This window comes from Myotis nattereri, assembly GCF_964212035.1.
Source record: "Myotis nattereri genome assembly, chromosome: 2".
Taxonomy (NCBI): domain Eukaryota; kingdom Metazoa; phylum Chordata; class Mammalia; order Chiroptera; family Vespertilionidae; genus Myotis; species Myotis nattereri.
In genome coordinates, this window is record NC_138076.1 from 192,896,509 (window position 1) to 192,914,313 (window position 17,805).

Sequence of the window (17,805 nt, forward strand, 5' to 3'; positions counted from 1 at the left end):
AGGGCCTGTTCCCACAGCACTCTGACCGCTGTAAGTAGAATTATGTTTGATTTTCTTTTATATGAGTCATTTGATGTTTTCTACAAATGTGATATTTCATGCATAATATGAATGGGTTTACTGGAGAGTCAAACATTCATTATAATCATCCTCCAAAAATTTCAAATGCAAAAAGAAGTTGGAGAAAAGGTTATTGTCAAGATATAGGCTGCAGAGAAGTTCTACATTTGCTCATTCCTTTGTAGTACTGCTTCTTGGGAGTAACGATTACATGTATCACCCAAAACAAATAAATATAGCAAGGATGAAAATTCACTTTTTGACTAAGATATGTCCCCAATATTTCTTTAGACTGTGTTGCAAGTCAGGTTCTACATACAGGATTTTGATAAGGGAGGTATTTTGAAATCAACCTCTCTGGGTGAGAAAGAAAGAGAAACTTATGTCTGGGAAAATAAAAACTTTAAACTGTGATTCAGTCCCAACAAAAGCTTTAACTGACACCACAGAGAACTCTGGAGATAAGCAGTCCTTTAAGTTTGTCCTGATATAAGTCAAGAGGTCTAGGTTGTTATTGTTTCACATAAAATAATAATTTGATGCAGTTGGTCCTGAGAGACTGTGACTTTGAGAAGGTGATACCTTTGGGCTGAAAGCCATCCCATAGATATTCAGCTGTAAACCTTGAGATGCCAATTCTATCAGCTGAGGGAATCAATGCTTCAGTCCAGGATGATGACACCCTACTGCATTCACTGCAGATGGAAAATCACTTTCTAAACAAAAGATAGAAAAATCAAATATACACATATGTAAACAATCTCTTAATCAAACTCCTTTGCTTAGGACTAGAATCATACATCCAAATGTCTATTAAAATATCTAGTTGAAGCCTCTCACAGGTTCTAAAAACTGACTTAACCTTTTTGATTTTCACCAAAATCCAATCTTTATTCTCTATCTTATTTAAGGAATACTGTCCACAATTGTCTGAATCAAGACATTAGGGCCATCTCAGACACACTCTCTGTCTCTGTATTGCATCTCTTTGAATTCTCTTATCTAATTAATCACATATTATGTTTACTAATCATGTATTTAATTCAACAACTTTTCTTTATCTGTACTTCCTCCACACCAATCTTGAATACAATCAACTGTTTATGGTAACAGTTCACTCCAGTCCATCTTGTATTAATTAGTCAACCTGAGAATATTTCTAAAAATGAATATCTAACCCAAGTTATTCACAATTTGTAATGCTTTAGAGACTTTTCACTGTACTTAGAATAATTCTAAACAATTAACAACATTTATTTGGTGCTTTGTAATCTGTCTACTGCTTCACTCTCTAGTCTCACTGTATTTCGGTTTATTAAATTTCCTTCAATTTCTCAAATTGACCACCCCTACTTTCATCTCTGTATGGATGAAAAGGGGCCACATGCTAACCTAACTCAAGGAAGGCCTGTGTGGCAGCCCTGTAAATTCAAAAGACCTAAAGTAAGGATAAAGGAGTGTCTGTTATTAAAACTTTAACTAAAAGCAGTACATGGTGGGTAGTCACATCCTAGGCAGGTATCTTCCTTCCTTGACAAAGGTCAATCTTTAGCTTGACTGAGCCTATTGTCTTTTTGCATCTATTATAACATATCGTTGGAATGTCAAAGTAATTTTCCTTTTTTCTGAACCCCTCAAAGCTCAGGTACCACTCTGTGGAGACCACAAAGCCCCTCATGGTTATTGAGTTAATTGTTGACTATTAACTGTCCTGCACCCACCTAAGTAAAAGAAATATGTCTATCATTTTACTTTTTATCCAATCCCAAGGGTTTCCCCCACTTTGCTTTCTCCGCCTCCCTAACTTAACACCAGTGAAGTTCATGTAACTCACGTCTCTTTTGATTGTAGTGTATAAAACAAGGTAAAAAAAACCCGGCATTCTTCGCAGCATTATCCCAATACATTGAGATTCTGCTTCCCCTCAATTGTTGACAGTTTGGCTCAAATAAACTCCCAAAATATTTTTATAGGTTTGAATGTTTTCTTGCATTAACATCTGAGAGGTACTATTTGTCAATATCTAAAACCTCTTCTGCCTTACTCATCTGGAAAATTTCTGTTCATCTTTACGTCTCATAGTAAATGTCACTTTGTACATAAGGCTATTCCCATACTAAATTCCCTAATATGTTTCTTAATTCCCTTTACCTTTTCTATTAAAGTAATAAACATACATCACTGTAGTAACATGTTTATCTGGCCAGACAGTAGTAGGAATGACCTACACATTGCTACTTCTTTATAAAACCAATAAGAACATTGACAAGAAGTCAAAACCAACTTTCTGAGAGTGCTGAAGCATAACCAAAGACTTGTAAAAACTTGCAAAAGTGTACTCAACAAAACAGCTGAATCTCATTAAGAATAGGAACAGTTGTGGAGTTTTGAAATCCTTTATTCCTATCCCCTTCATCTCAGTGCACGGTAACCTTGAAAGCCAACAGTCTCACAACTACAGTAGCTGGGGAAAACAGCAGCATAACAGGAACTGGAGGGGCAGAAAGAATTGGGAGGTCCTCAAAAGATGAATCTTAGAGTAGTCATTATTTGAACTATCTGGCATTTCCCTGGAAATTCCCACCTGTAGAGCATGTCTTTATTTGAACCAAAACAATCATGCAGATGTTGCTCAGTGCCAACAGCCTTTCCCCAGGGGCATTTTTCAAAAACAATCAGTATCAATTGCCATAGATTTTAGTTGTCTGTAGTGGCAATAAAAGTTGGGGCAAAGAAATGGCTGGTAAAAAAAATCTTAAGAGGGAAACTGCTGCCGAAACCAGTTTGGCTCAGTGGATGGAGCGTCGGCCTGCGGACTGAAGGGTCCCAGGTTCGATTCCGGTCAAGAGCATGTACCTGGGTTGCGGGCACATCCCCGGTGGGAGATGTGCAGGAGGCAGCTGATAGATGTTTCTCTCTCATTGATGTTTCTAACTCTCTATCTCTCTCCCTTCCTCTCTGTAAAAAATCAATAAAATATATTTAAAAAAAAAAAGAGGGAAACTGCTGGGATAAGATGCTCATTGAGGGGATTTAAAGAGATTTATTGCTAGGAATATAGGAGGCCATGTGCACATGTGGGGCTGTGCACATGCCCAAGAAAGGGCAAGGCCCTCACTTCTCCCTTCTGACTAACCTTAAGACTCTGCACAAGCAGAAAGCAAGGCAAAGATTTTCAATTTGCTATTTTAATATTTTCAAAGGACTAAAAACAACCATGTTTAAAGAAATAAAATAATGTATGAGAATAATATCTTACCAAGTAGAAAATGTTAACAAAGATATAGAAATCACAAAACGGAACAGAAATAGAAATTCTGGGGCTGAAAATTGCAAGAAGTGAAATATAAAAATTTACTACAATAGCTTAATAACAGCTTTGAGTTAGCTGAAGATAGAACCAATGAACTTGCATATAAATTAATTGAGATTATCAAGCCTGGGAACAACACAAAAATAAAAGAAGAAAAATAAACAAAGCCTGGGACAACTGTGGAATTCTAACAATCTTATCAATCTATGCAAAATAGGAGTCCCAGAGGAGAAAAGAGAGTAAATGGAGCAGAAAAAAATACTTGAAAAAGTAATGGTCAAAAATCCCCAAATTTGATGAAAATATTAATCTATACATCCACAAGGTTAATAAACTCTAAGTAGGATAAATTCAAAGAAATCTGCTACTAGAGACATTATAATCAAACTATAAAAAACAACAACAATGACCTAAAGAGAATCTTTAATGCAGTCAGAGAGAACTGACTTAATATACAAGTAATCTCAATGAAATTAACAGCTGATTTCTCATTAGAAAGTATAAATAAAAACTAAGACAATTAGTTGCTAGCAGACCTACCCTACAAGAATGCTAAAGAGAGTCCTGCAGGCCAAAATGAAAGGACACTATACAGTACCTTGACTTCACATAAAAAAAAAAAAATAGACAAAATTGGTAAAGTTAACTATATGGGTAAATATGGAAGACAGTATAAATTTATTTTTTGTTTATAATTCTATTTTTCTCCTATCTTATTTAAAACATAATTATGTAAAGCAATACTTACAAATTTGTGTAGATGTACAATTTATAAATTTGTGTAGATATTTAATATGTACAGATGTAATATACATAATAACAATAATACAAAAGAGGGGAGAAGGAATAGAACTATATAAGAGCAAAGTCTATGGATACTATTGAAATTTAGTTGCTGTTTTTTTGTTAATCCTCACTGGAGGATAGTTTTCCCATTGATTTTTTAGAGAGAGTGGAGGGAGGGAGAGAGAGGGAAAAGGAGAGAGACAGAAACAGAGAGAGAAACATCCATGTGAGAGAGACACTTTGATTGGTTGCCCCCCACATTGGCCCCAACCTGGGAGCTAGGGATTAAACCTGCAACCCAGGAAAGTGCCCTTAACCAGGAATTGAACCTGCAATGCTTTGATGCACAGGCTGATGCTATAACCACTGAGCCCACAGGCCAGGGCTGAAAGTTAAATTTATATTAATGTGAAATGGAGTGTTATAAATTAGGATGCTAATTATATTCCCAAGGGCAACCACTGAGAAAATAACTAAAAATATATTGTAAAGTGAAACAAGATAATTAAATTGTACACTAGAAAGTATCTAACACAAAGGAAGGCAATAATAAAACAATAGGGTAGTGACAAAACATATAGAAAACAAATAACAAAATGAAAGACCTAAATTCTAACACCACTTTATTCCATTAAAAGCAAATGGATTAAGCACTCTAATCAAAAGGCAGAGATTGGAATAATGCATAAAAGATACTCCAACTATGTATATAAAAGATATTCTCAGTTGTATGCAAGTAAATGTGTATATAAGAGACATATTTTAGATTAAAAAAATTAGAAATGGAAAAAAGTATGCAATACAAATAGTAACCAAAAGAGAAATGGGATGGTACACTACTATCAGGTAAAATAAATTTTAAAAAATTATTAGAAACATAGAAGGACATTTTATAATGATGTAAGATCAATCCATCAAAAAGACACAGCAATTTTAAACATAAATGCATCTAAAAATATAGCCCAAAAAGCATGAAGTAAAAAATGACAGAATTGAGGGGAGAAAAATATCAATAAAACAATAACAGTTGGAGACTTCAGTACTTCACTTTCAATAAAGAATAAAACTAATCAAAAGTACAACAAGGAAACAAAAGACTTTGAAAACAACAATAAACCAGACTGAAACGACATCTATAGAATACAGAATAACAGAATTTTTTCTAGGTGAACATGGAACATTCTCCATATTGACCATATATTAGGTCAAAACAAGTTAAAACAAATCTTAATCAATTTAAAATGGCTAGTATTATATAAGGTATGCTCTCTGACCATAAGGGGATAAAATTAGAAATATGAACAGAAGAAAATTTGGGAAATTTATAAAAATGTAGAAATTAAGCAATCTACATCTAAATAGCACTGAGTAAAAAAAAGAAATCGCATGGGAAGTTAGAAAATACTTTGAGATGTATGAAAATAAACACACAATATACCAAACAAGTTTATGAGATGCAGTAAAAGCAGTAGATCTATTGCCATAAATACCTATTTTAAAAATGATAGATATCTAAATCAATGACTCAACCTTCTATTTTAAGAAACTAGAAATAGAAGAGCAAATTAAACCTAAACAAGAAGGTGGAAGGAAATGAAATGTGAGGGAAAATAAAGGATAGAAAAACAGTACGTGAAATCAGTGGTAGATTCTGGCCAGGTAGCTCAGCTGCTTAGAGAGTCATCCCCACACTCCAAGGCCTCAGGCTCTTTCTCTGGTCAGGGCACATACAAGGAGCAAACAAAGAAGTCATGAATGAGTGGGACAACAAATCTCTCTCTCTCTCTCTCTCTCTCTCTCTCTCTCTCTCTCTCTCTCTCTCTCTCCCTCTCTCTCCCTCTCTTCCTCCCTCCCTCTCTTTCTCCTGCTCTCTCCCAAATAAATCAATAAAAATTTTAAAAAAAGAAAATCAGTGATACCAGAAGAAGTGTTTTTTTTCATCAACAAAATATTAAAATTTTAGCTAGAATGACCAAGAGGAGATTAAATTAGTAGTTGTCAGGCATACTTGTTAGACTGCACACTCTTTAAAAGCACAGACATCATGGTTGTTTTGTCCAGTTCTGTGTGCCCAGTACCTATTTCAGTGTTTAGCACAAAGCATTACATATAAACAAATGAGTGCAACTCAGTGATATACACCAACTTCTCTGAGTTTATGATTGCAGTCAATCTTTAAATTGCATCCATTTGTGATTTCTAACCTAGTGCGCTACCACTTGTGTTACATGGTAAGTTACAGTCACTGCATTTTAAGCTTTTACTACTGATGTGAACTAGCTCTGTTTTGTTTCCTTTTTATCTGATCTTGCTACGCCCCACCCACTCCTTTAAATTCTATATCAGAGAAAATCTGTGTTTGGACAAGAGCACTTTAAAAATGTCTTCAAGTTACTCATGTGGTTTTAAAATTTCCTGTTAGGAGACTAAGATAAATGTAAGCTGGGAACATAAAGTTCCAGAACTTGAAGTAAAGATCAATAACAAAGATTTCTTTATAGCTAATCTTTTCTAATAATGTTTGCAGGTTGTTATGATTTCCTGTCTAGTAGGCAATCTCTGTTTTAATTCTTCCTAAGAGAAATTAAAGCATATTCAGGCATTCAATCTCTTTCATGTGGCCATGGTGTTTCAAGTGCCACTCTTGAACTCAGTTGATAAGTCCTAATTGATCTTGACAATAACGGTGATTTCAATTTTTTGCCAGCAATTGGGTTATGAAACACCAGTCAGGTATGATAGCTAACATTTGTTTATTACCAACTTTTAGCCATGCACTATTTTAAGTGTTTTTCATGTATGAACTTACTAAACTTTTACACCTATCTTATATGACAAGTACACATATTATTTTCATTTTAAAGCTAATAATATTGAGGGACAATTAAAATAACTTGAACTTAATTATTCTATCCTTGACAGCCCCTTCCACAGAGGAGTTGGATAGATTATCTGGAAAAGACTTTTTCAGAGATATGCTTCATGCAAGCTAAAACATGGAAGTTACTAACAGGTTCTGGCTCATGTGTGAAGAACCTGAGAAGAAATACTCTAATAACTAGATTGTGAATTATCCCCAATTAAGAAGAGTTAGAAGCAGGAAGACTGGGGGGGAAAAAAGCTTATTTCAAAGGATAGGGTAATTCCAAAGACTATACCAGGTTAAAGTTTCTCTGTGACTCTACAGTACATCCTCTGCAGTGCTTGGAGCCTTGTTTAGTGGGTTGATTTCTTGATTAATTAGTGGCATATTAGTGTGTAAGACAAGCATTGTTCTTTATAGGTAGGGAAAATTTCACTATAGTCCTATTTTCCATAATAAATTTCCAACCACCATGGGTTTATACAGAAAAGAAAAATAGCTATAAAGACTAATTTTTTTAGGTTGGTTTCTGTTATATTAGTTCTATTAGCACTGGACAATTATTTTACCTATAAAAGCAAATGTGCCTTTCTCTTTAAGCTTTCCCAAAGTACCATACATCTTTGTCATAGAGTTTTCATTCCAGAAGAGCTTTAATCTTGAAAAACAGTCCATAATAAAGATATTTCACCAGCACTGACAAAATTTACATTTGCTTTGCCTCTTTTACTTGTGTTTGTTTTATTTGTCTTACTACAATAGCAGAAATTATTAGACATTTTGAGTTCATATAATTAAAATCTCTTTGTAAGCGGAGTTCACTTCTGTTCTAAATAATCCATTGTGTTTATAATAGATCTTTTGGCAATTACAGTTTATAGACTATCAACTTAAAATATTATAGTTTTTTAAATAATTCTTGATCTTAAAAAGAGCCTTGGTTTCTAAATCTACCTTAAAGTTTATATTTACAACCCTTACCTAATTTGACTTCACTTCTCTTGAAATTTTCAAATCATTTGAGAGTTGCTGTGGTACTAAATGTATAAAAGAAATATTTTTTAATATTATATTTAAGTAAGGGAGGACAAAGATATAAAGATAGAAAAGGTTTCTTCTCTCAAACTGGTAAAATATTAAACAGTAGATAGACTGTGTTGTTATGTGTATATAATGCAATATCTAGAGCAATCCTTACAAAAGCAATACAAATACATACACTTTTATTTATTTTTTTATTTTTTTTAATATATTTTATTGATTTTTCACAGAGAGGAAGGGAGAGAGATAGAAAGTTAGAAACATCGATGAGAGAGAAACATCGATCAGCTGCCTCCCGCACATCTCCCACTGGGGATGTGCCCGCAACCCAGGTACATGCCCTTGACCGGAATCGAACCTGGGACCTTTCAGTCCGCAGGCCGACGCTCTATCCGCTGAGCCAAACCGGTATAGATAAGTCAAAAGGCAATTTTAAAGAAAATGTTCAAATAGTCCACAGGAAAAAGAAAACAAAGAAACAAAAAACACAGGACAAACAACTATTTAAAAAATAATGTGGCAAAATTAAGCCTTAACACATATAAACAATTACATTGAATGTAAATGGCCTAAATATGAGAGTTAAAAGACAAAGATTGATATGATAAAGTAAATAACATGTTCAGTGGGTTGATTTCTTGATTAATTAGTGGCATATTAGTGTATAAGACAAGCATGATCAAAATATTCTATGAAAAAAATAATTTTAGTTATAAGGTTATACACAGGTTTAAAATAAAAATGTAGACAGAGATGTATCATGAAAACCTTAATGAAATGAGAACAGGAGTGGCTATATTAATACTAAATGAAATAGACTTATAAGTAAAAAACAAAACAAAAATATTACTAGAGACAGAAGGAAATTGTATGATGATAAAAATAAGACATAGCCATCTTAAATACAAAAACAGAGCTGTAAAATATGTGAAGCAAAATTTATAGAAATGAAGGGAGATGAAAGCCTAGCCACAACTACAGTAAACAATGTTAACATCCTCTCTCAACAAGTGGTAGAATAACCAGACATTAAGTAAGCACTAATATAAAAAACTCAACAACACCAACAACCAACGAGTTTAAAAGACATGTATATATTAATGGAGAATATATATTTCATATGAAAATCTCCAAATACTTGAAGCTCCACCAACACATTTCTAAATCATCCATGGGTCAAATAAAGTGTCATGAAAACTTTAAAATGATATTGAACTGAATTAAGAACAGATTAATGGTTGCCAGGGCTTAAAGACAGGGGCCAGGGCAGGCAGGGCTGAGGGAGATGCAGGAGGGAAAGGGATTTGCCTTTAAGAGGACAACAGATTCATGTGGCAATGGGTTTGTTCTGTACCTTAACAGTATCAGTGTCAATATCCTAGTTGTGATATTGCCCCATAGTTTTATAAAACATTGCCATTGGAACAAAATGGTTAACATTTAAAGGGATCCTTTATTTTTTGTAATTGAAATGTATAATTACCTCAAAACATTAAAAAAAACTAAATTAAAAAGGTGTGACTCTTCTACCGTTATCTGTTTGTTTTTCACATTTACTATATTTCTTTTTGACCCTTATTGCATACTACATTCCATCTCATTTCTGATTTCACAGGAAAACATTCTCAATTTGGTCCTTAAGTATGATATATTTTATGGATACCTTTCTTCTATAATCTATAAATTAACATTGTTCATATGATTCTTAGCATGTGATAGGCTTTCATTATGAATGTATGCTTAAATTTATCAAATACAGTGTTTTACATATTTTGACTTAATTTTTCCCTTTAATCTGTTAATGTAACAAATTGTATTGATTGCTTTTTTATTATATTTACTAGAGGCCCAGTGCACAAAATTCATGCACGGGGTGGGAGGATCCCCTCAGCCCAGCCTGCACCCTCTCCAATCCAATCCAGGACTCCTTGGGGGATGTCAGACTGCCGGTTTAGCCCTGATCCCAGGGCTCGGGCCTAAACTGGCAGTCTGACATCCCTCTCACAATCCTGGACTGCTGGCTCCTAATCGCTCACCTGTCTGCCTGTCTGATCGCCCCTAACTGTCTCCCCTGCCAGCCTGGTCACCCCCAATTGCCCCCCTGCTGGCCTAGTCACCCCTCACTGCCCCCCGCTGCCAGCCTGGTTGCCTCTTACTGCCTCCCCTGCTGGCCTGGTCGCCCCCAACTGCTCCCTTCTGCTGGCGTGGTTGCCCCTAACTGCTCCCTCCTGCCAGCCTGGTTGCACCCAACTACCCCCCTGCTGGCCTGGTTGCCCCTAACTACTCCCCTGCCAGCCTAGTCACCTCTCACTGCCCCCTGCCAGCCTAGTCACCCCTACCTGCCCCCCCCCCACCAGCCTGGTCACCTCTCACAGTCTCTCTGCCTGCCTGGTTGCCCCACACAGCCTGCTGTTCAGTCTTTTAGTCATCCCTCACTAACCCCCCTGCTGGCCTGGTCGTAGACAACCATCTTGTGAGGGCCTGAGGGTTAATTTGCATATTACCTCTTTATTATCTAGGATTGGTTAATAAAATTATTTAGGTTTCAAGTGTATAATTCTATAATACATCATCTGTATATTGCATTGTGTGTTTGTCACCCAAAGTTTTATCATCTTCCATCACCATATATTTTACCCCCTTTACTTTTTATTACCACCACCCACCCCATTTCCCCTATAGCAATTACTATACTGTTATTTGTGTTTATGAGTTTTTATTTGTTTGTCTGTCTGTCTTATTTGTTCTATATTCCACATATGAGTGAAATTCTATGGTTAACTTTTTCTGTCTGACATTTTGCTTAGCATGATATTCTCAAGATCTATCCATGTCATTGCAAGTAGCAGTATTTCATCTTTTCTTTTGGCTGAGTAATATTCCTTTGTATATATGTACCACATCTTTTTTATCCAATCATCTATCAAAGGACACTTTGGTTGTTTCCATGTCTTGGCCACCATGAATAATGCTACAATGAACATAGGGACACACATAACTTTACAAATAAATGTATTCAAATTTTTTTGATAGATACCAAAAGAGGGGTTGCTAGGTCATATGATATCTCTATTCTTAACTTTTTTAGGAACCCCATATTGTTTTTCATAGTAGTTGTATCAGTTTACTTTCCCACCAGCAGTGAACAAGGGTTCCTTTTTCTTCACAACCTCTCCAACACTTATTGTTACTTGTCTTGTGGTATTTCATTGTAGTTTTGATTTATATTTCTTTGATAGCTAGTGAAGTTGAGTATGTTTTCATATATCTGTTGACCAACTGGTATGTCTTTTTGGGAGAAGTGTCTGCTCAGGTCCTCTGCCCACTTCTCAATTGGATTGATTGGATTTTGATTCAAAAAAACAATATTATATTCCTAGAGTAAACCCAATATTGTGTGGTATATATATTTTTACATATTGCTGAGTTTAGTTTCTAAACTTACTTTTAGAAATTGTCCGTCTATGTTCATGAGTAAGATTGTCTGGTCAGATTTTGGTTGCAGTGTTTTTCTGACCTGATTTCTTTATATTCTCTGGAAGAATTTGTAACTTTTTACTTGTTCCTTAAATGTTTGGTACATTAGAACATAAAATGATCTGGGCATGGTTTTATTTTCCATGTTTTCTTTTTTCTCCAAGAGGATGTATTTAATTATGGATTCAATTTCTTTAACAGTTACAGAACTAGTCAATATTTTTAAAATTTATTTTTGGAAGAGATTTTTTTCTGGGAATTGTTCATTTTAGTTAAAAATGTGTTCATTTTACTTATATTGTCAAGTATGCTAGCTTAAAATTATTCATAATACACTATTATGAATTTTAATGACTGCTTCACCTCTCCTGCTTTCTGAAGAATTCCTTTTTATGGGCTCCTAGCATCTTGCCTCAGAAAAGGCCAATCTGATCCATCAGAAATATTTTAATACATTTAAACCTGAAGTTGGTTGGAAAGAAGAAGAATAACAATCCTCGAATATATTTTACTTGGAGGCTTTTTATGTAAGTAGGTACTAATAAACCTATAGGAGGTGGGATAAACAGTTCTTTCAAGTTCATTGTACATCTCTCAAGATTCAAATACAAATGTATACATTTTAATTCACTTACTGGCATGGGCCCTGGCCTACCTAAAATTTCTGTACGTTACATTTGCCATTTCCACACCATTGTGTTTGGAAATAATCCTCCCAAATATTTTATACACGTAAGAAGCCTAGAATTAATTTATGTAAAGTCCTATGGTGTGGTTAAACATTGTATCTCATATTTGACATAGTTCTTTTATACCTTTTACTTTCAAAAATTGTCAGATCTTTTAGATGTGGACGCTATTTCAAGTCCAACAGGAGAAATGTACTAGCTCATACTTTCCAAACCAACTTATTTCTGTTGTTTTTTAAGGAAAATCCACCAAAGAGGAAAATTAGAAAGTTCAAAGAATCAATTCAAAGAGGAGAGAAGGTTGGAAATTCCCCCACTTACTCATGGTTACCTTGATTGGCCTTTCATGGTAACCAATTGACAGCATGAACACATCTGTGATTTAAAACTAATTTTTACCATTTGCATAATTTGTATCAATTTAATAGAAGATAAAACAATATAAATTGAAGTTTTGGTTCCCAAGAAGATTAAAAGACACTCAGAAACCTAGATCACTCGTTGAAACAGAAAGGAAATTGAAAAAAGAAAAAAAAAAGATGAACAGGTTGCCTTCGGAAACTGTCTTAGGTCGGAAGTTTGCGGTCCCTGTGAACAGGTGTCACTAAAAGCCTTCTGCTGAGCTGCTGCCTGATAAGGACTGTATATCCTGTCTTCTCTGCATCGCTTTGCATTTAGCTCACATTACTTCATTTCCTTCCTGGGACCTTCCCCCGGATTCTTCATATAAGGTCATAAGGAGAGCTACATTGAGCTCTGGTGTCCTGAGTGGCTTCTTCCAACTTTGCCCAGGCACTAATTTTTCTAAGCCTCAGTTTCCTCAACAGAACTATAAAATGTCCATGATAATCTCTGCCTGGTGGATAGCCTTAAATTTTTGATATATTATTTATGAAATAAGACATAAAGTATCTCTGATAGTGACATATTCTTGTCATGTGTTTTATAAGGAGATTGGAAAGAGTTTATTTGCACTAGTTTTATTTCGTCAGTTTTCATTATGTGCTTCTTTGCTTTGGAGAATTGAATCCTTCAGAGCTGACCACACAGGAAGTTTGCTTCCGTATTTAGATGAATAAGGAACAACTGAAAAACCTTCTGACCCCCAAAGTTCTCCCACACCGCATCCTGACCCTCTGTACCTTCTTTTGTCCTACTTGCTGTAATTTCACATGTACGGATAACTTCCTTTCATTTAACAAATAACGATGGGTGATCTGAGTAAATAAATGATTGTACACAGGAAAACACTGTTGCAAGCGAAATGAGAAATGACATGCTTTTACTAATTACGTCCGGGGAGCAGGTGTCAACAAGAGCTGTGCTGGGAGACCCCTATTCAGTGTCCACTTCTTTACAGGAATTGAAGTTGATTGCTTTCTCAAATCTAAGGAAGAGTTCTTACACTTAAAAAATTGCTGTAGGAAGGAAGGGAGAAGTAATAAACAACTTATTCTTTTACAATAAAGTTTAGACTATTGTAGAGGATGTAAATAGCATGAGGGCCAATGCATACCTTGAAGGGCTGCTGATAACATGTGTTTAGTACCTTGGCTGGATTTTACCTTTGCAATGACTGCCTACTCCCACCTGCGCACGTGCTGATTTCAACAAAATACAGTGGCTGCTCCCGAAGACACAGAAATGGTTAAGAACAAAGGTAACAGATTGTACTCAGTGTGATAATGTGTAAGGATATTTGTTTTCTTACAATAAGATCATTAGGTAGCCTGGCCAGCGCGGGTCAGTGGTTGAGCGTCCACCTATGAACCAGGGGGACAGGGTTCAATTCCCAGTCAGGGCACATGCCCGGGTTGGGTGCTCAATCCCCAGTGGCCCTACCAGGAGGCAGTCGATCAGTGATTCTTTCTCGTCATTGATGTTTCTATCTCTCTCTCCCTCTCCCTTCCTCTCTGAAATCAATAATAAAAATACATTTTAAAAAAAAACAATAAGATCACTAGTTATCATTTTTCTGTGCCCAATGGCATATATATCATACATAACATAAATAATATATGTATAGGTTTATAAATATAAACACACACATATATACATACGTATGTATGTGTATATATATATATATATATATGTAATATTTTTCCACCTGATTGGGGGTGAAGAAGAAAGACTGTTTGAGCACATAAGCAAGTACCTAAGTGTCATGAAAGCTGTTAGAGGTGACTGTAGGACTTCACAGCTTCCTGTCTGTCTGTATTCTAGACAGACAAGAGCTAAGTTGCATTACATCAGCAATTATGCTATAACTTCTCAGTTTTATTTCTTGGTACCTTACATCCAATGAGGAACTTTCCCTTTTCATGACTTCTATTAAAGTGTTATTCATTTATATATCATTAAATGTATATTATATACCAAACACTGTGGTAGAAAACTAATTTTCTAATTTATAATGTGTGTTTTTTCACAGAAAAACTTATAAGTTGGATGCTAATATTTTTAAAAAATATACATTTTTTTCAGAGAGGAAGAGAGAGGTAGCAACATCAATGGTGAGAGAGAAACATTGATCAGCTGCCTCCTGCACTCCCTACACTGGTAATTGAGCCCGCAACATGTCCCGACGGGGAATCGAACCATGTACTCCTGGTTCATAGGTTGATGCTCAACCACTGATCCACACTAGCCAGACTGGATGCTAATATTTTTATTTTATAGATAAAGCCAAAATCACTGGAGCTGTGTAAGTTTCCAAGAGGTGCACAGTGAACAAATGCTTTGGTTGAAATTCACATACATTCTTTCATGAATTTACCCAATAAACACTTGTTGAACTACTATGTTCTAGGCCCTATTACATTAGAAATTTGTTGTTAAGTAAGACAGAAATGTTTCTGCTCTTAATGTTCTTTTTACTTTCTAGTTAGGGAATAAATAATGATGATGATGATGGTGATGATTTTTACTTCTCATACGTCATAGTTTATTACCTCACTCTCTTTGTTTATCCTTATACTAATAAAAGAGAAAAATGGTAATTGGCGTACGACCGATACCTTTTTCATTGGCTAATCAGTGAGATATGCAAATTAACTGCCAACTAAGATTGGCAGTTAACCGCCAAAAAAGATGGCTGCTAATTTGCATATCGCAGGCAGGATGGTACAGCGCTATCAGAGAGCGGGTTGGGGGTGTGAGTGCCAGCAGTCACCCGAGACCTGATCCCGCTGTCAGAGGCGTCAGGCCTGGGCTGGGGTCAATGCCTGAGGGCTCCCAGTATGTGAGAGGGGGCAGGCTGGGCTGAGGGACACTCCCACACACACACACACACACACACACACACACACACACACCCAGTGCACGAATTTCGTGCACCGGGCCCGTAGTAGAATATATTATCATTGGAAATGTTCTTTAAACTAAAAGAAGAGGGTGAGGTAATAAATTGTAACTAATGGAAATTAATTTGTACAGTTGGTCAGGGATGGTCTGGTGAGGAGGGACAAGTGGGGTAAGCATTAATGAGAAGAAAGAGTTTGCTATGAAAAAAAATCTGAGGGCAGAGAGAACAAAAGCGAGAATATACCCTGTAAAGTAAAAATAAATTTAGCTTTTGCAACGAATAGACTGAAGGTCAACATATTGTGGCTTATAGGGAGTAAAGGGAAAATTGTGGGAAATGGTTATCTATCTATAAAACATACACTATTTTCATTATGGTAACCAGCCTAACTATTCTAGAATATTCAAACTTCAAAGATAGTTGGTGTCCAGCTAAGAAAATTTTATTTTCACACTTCTATGAGAATTACTAGAGAAGAAAAGGTACATTAGTAAGTGGTGTAACTGGACCATGATTTTTATATTAGTCTAATCAGCTGTTGAAAAGTCCTGCTTTGCATGCGGAAAACACTTATGGTAAGGATTATTGTGTGTGTAAGGATGTTTTCCTTCTCTATACCCCAGACTTGGAGGAGATCAAATCATGTTGCAGATTTATAGGACTAATATTTTCTCATGCATCATCACAGCCACAACATGCTATGTATAGCTAGTGTTAGATACACATTTAAAATATCTGGAGGGTATTACATTAAGCAAAATAAGCCAGTAAGAGAAAGACGAGTATTACATAATTTCACTTATACGTGGAATCTAATGAACAAAATAAAGTGGTGAGCAAAATAAATCCAGAGACATTGAAGCATGCAATAGACTGACATATTTTAGAGGGGGGGGGGGAGGGTCGGGAAGATATTAACTAAAGAACTTACATGCATATATTCATAGCCCATGGACAGATAATAGTGCAGGGAAGGCCTGGGGAGGAGACAGGAGCAGGCTAGAGGGGCTCAATCAGGGCCAAAAAGGGGACATCTGTAATACCTTCAACAATAAAGATAAATTAAAAATAAATAAATAAATAAATAAAAGATCTAAGTTGTTTTTACCCAAAGAAATTAGCAAATGCACTAGCTATTCCCTTAAGTACCAAATTTAACACCTCCAACATTCATCAACAGTATTCAAATGTGTGCTTGCTATCTAATGGCAGTCTAAAATTACATATTTCTTAACCCTACAGTCCCACAAGTCTCCCAGGGTAACCCTCAGCATTTTTCAAGTCATATGTTTTTATACATATTCTTCTTTAAATTCACATTTATTGATTTATTTATTCACTTTTTCAACAAGTATATACTGAGCATACACACTAGGTTCCAGGTACTATGTCAGGTATTAAAGGCAGAAGGGACAAGATAGGAAAAGTTTTGCCACAAGTAGCTTACAATTTAGTAAGGAAAGTAGATTATAAACAATACTAGAGGCCCAGTGCACAAAATTCATACATGGGGGTGGGGTGGGGCCCTCAGCCTGGCCTGCCCCCTCTCTCAAGCCAGGACTTTTGGGGGATGTCTGACTGCCTGTTTAGGCCCAATCCCACAGGGATCCCTGTGGATTGGGCCTAAACCAGCAGTCAGACATCCCTCTAACAATCTGGGACTGTTGGCTCCTAACCATTCACCTGCCTAAATGATCGCCCCTAACCACTCACCTGCCTGCCTGATCACCCCTAACCACTCGCCTGACTGCCTGTTCACCCCTAACCACTCCCTGGTGGGGGCAGGGAGGGGCCAGCTGGGGCAAGGGGCCATGGTGTCCTGGTCTCTGGTCATTCTGGTCATTCCATCATTTCGGTCTCTGGGCTTTTATTATATAGGATATAGGATAATATAATATCAGATATTGACAAATGATATAGAGAAAGATAAAGCTTTATGGAAGATTAGAGTGTGACATTTTTATTTTACTACATATGAAAGGCTAATGAAGACCTCTCTGGGCTGAGGAAATTTTAACAGTGAGGGAACTGAATTAAAGGGAGAGCAGGCCATGCAAGTAGGTGGAGGAAGACCCATTTAGACAAAGGGCAAAGACCTTATAGTGGAAGTATGTTTGACATTTTTGTGGAACAGCAAAGAGGTTCCTGTGAGAGAAAGCAGTGGCTAATAGGAAAAAATAGTGGAGAGGTAGCCAGGGACCAGATCATGGACCTACTTAAATATAAGAAGGTTGAATTTTATGGTAAGGCTGATAAAAAGCCATTGAGGGTG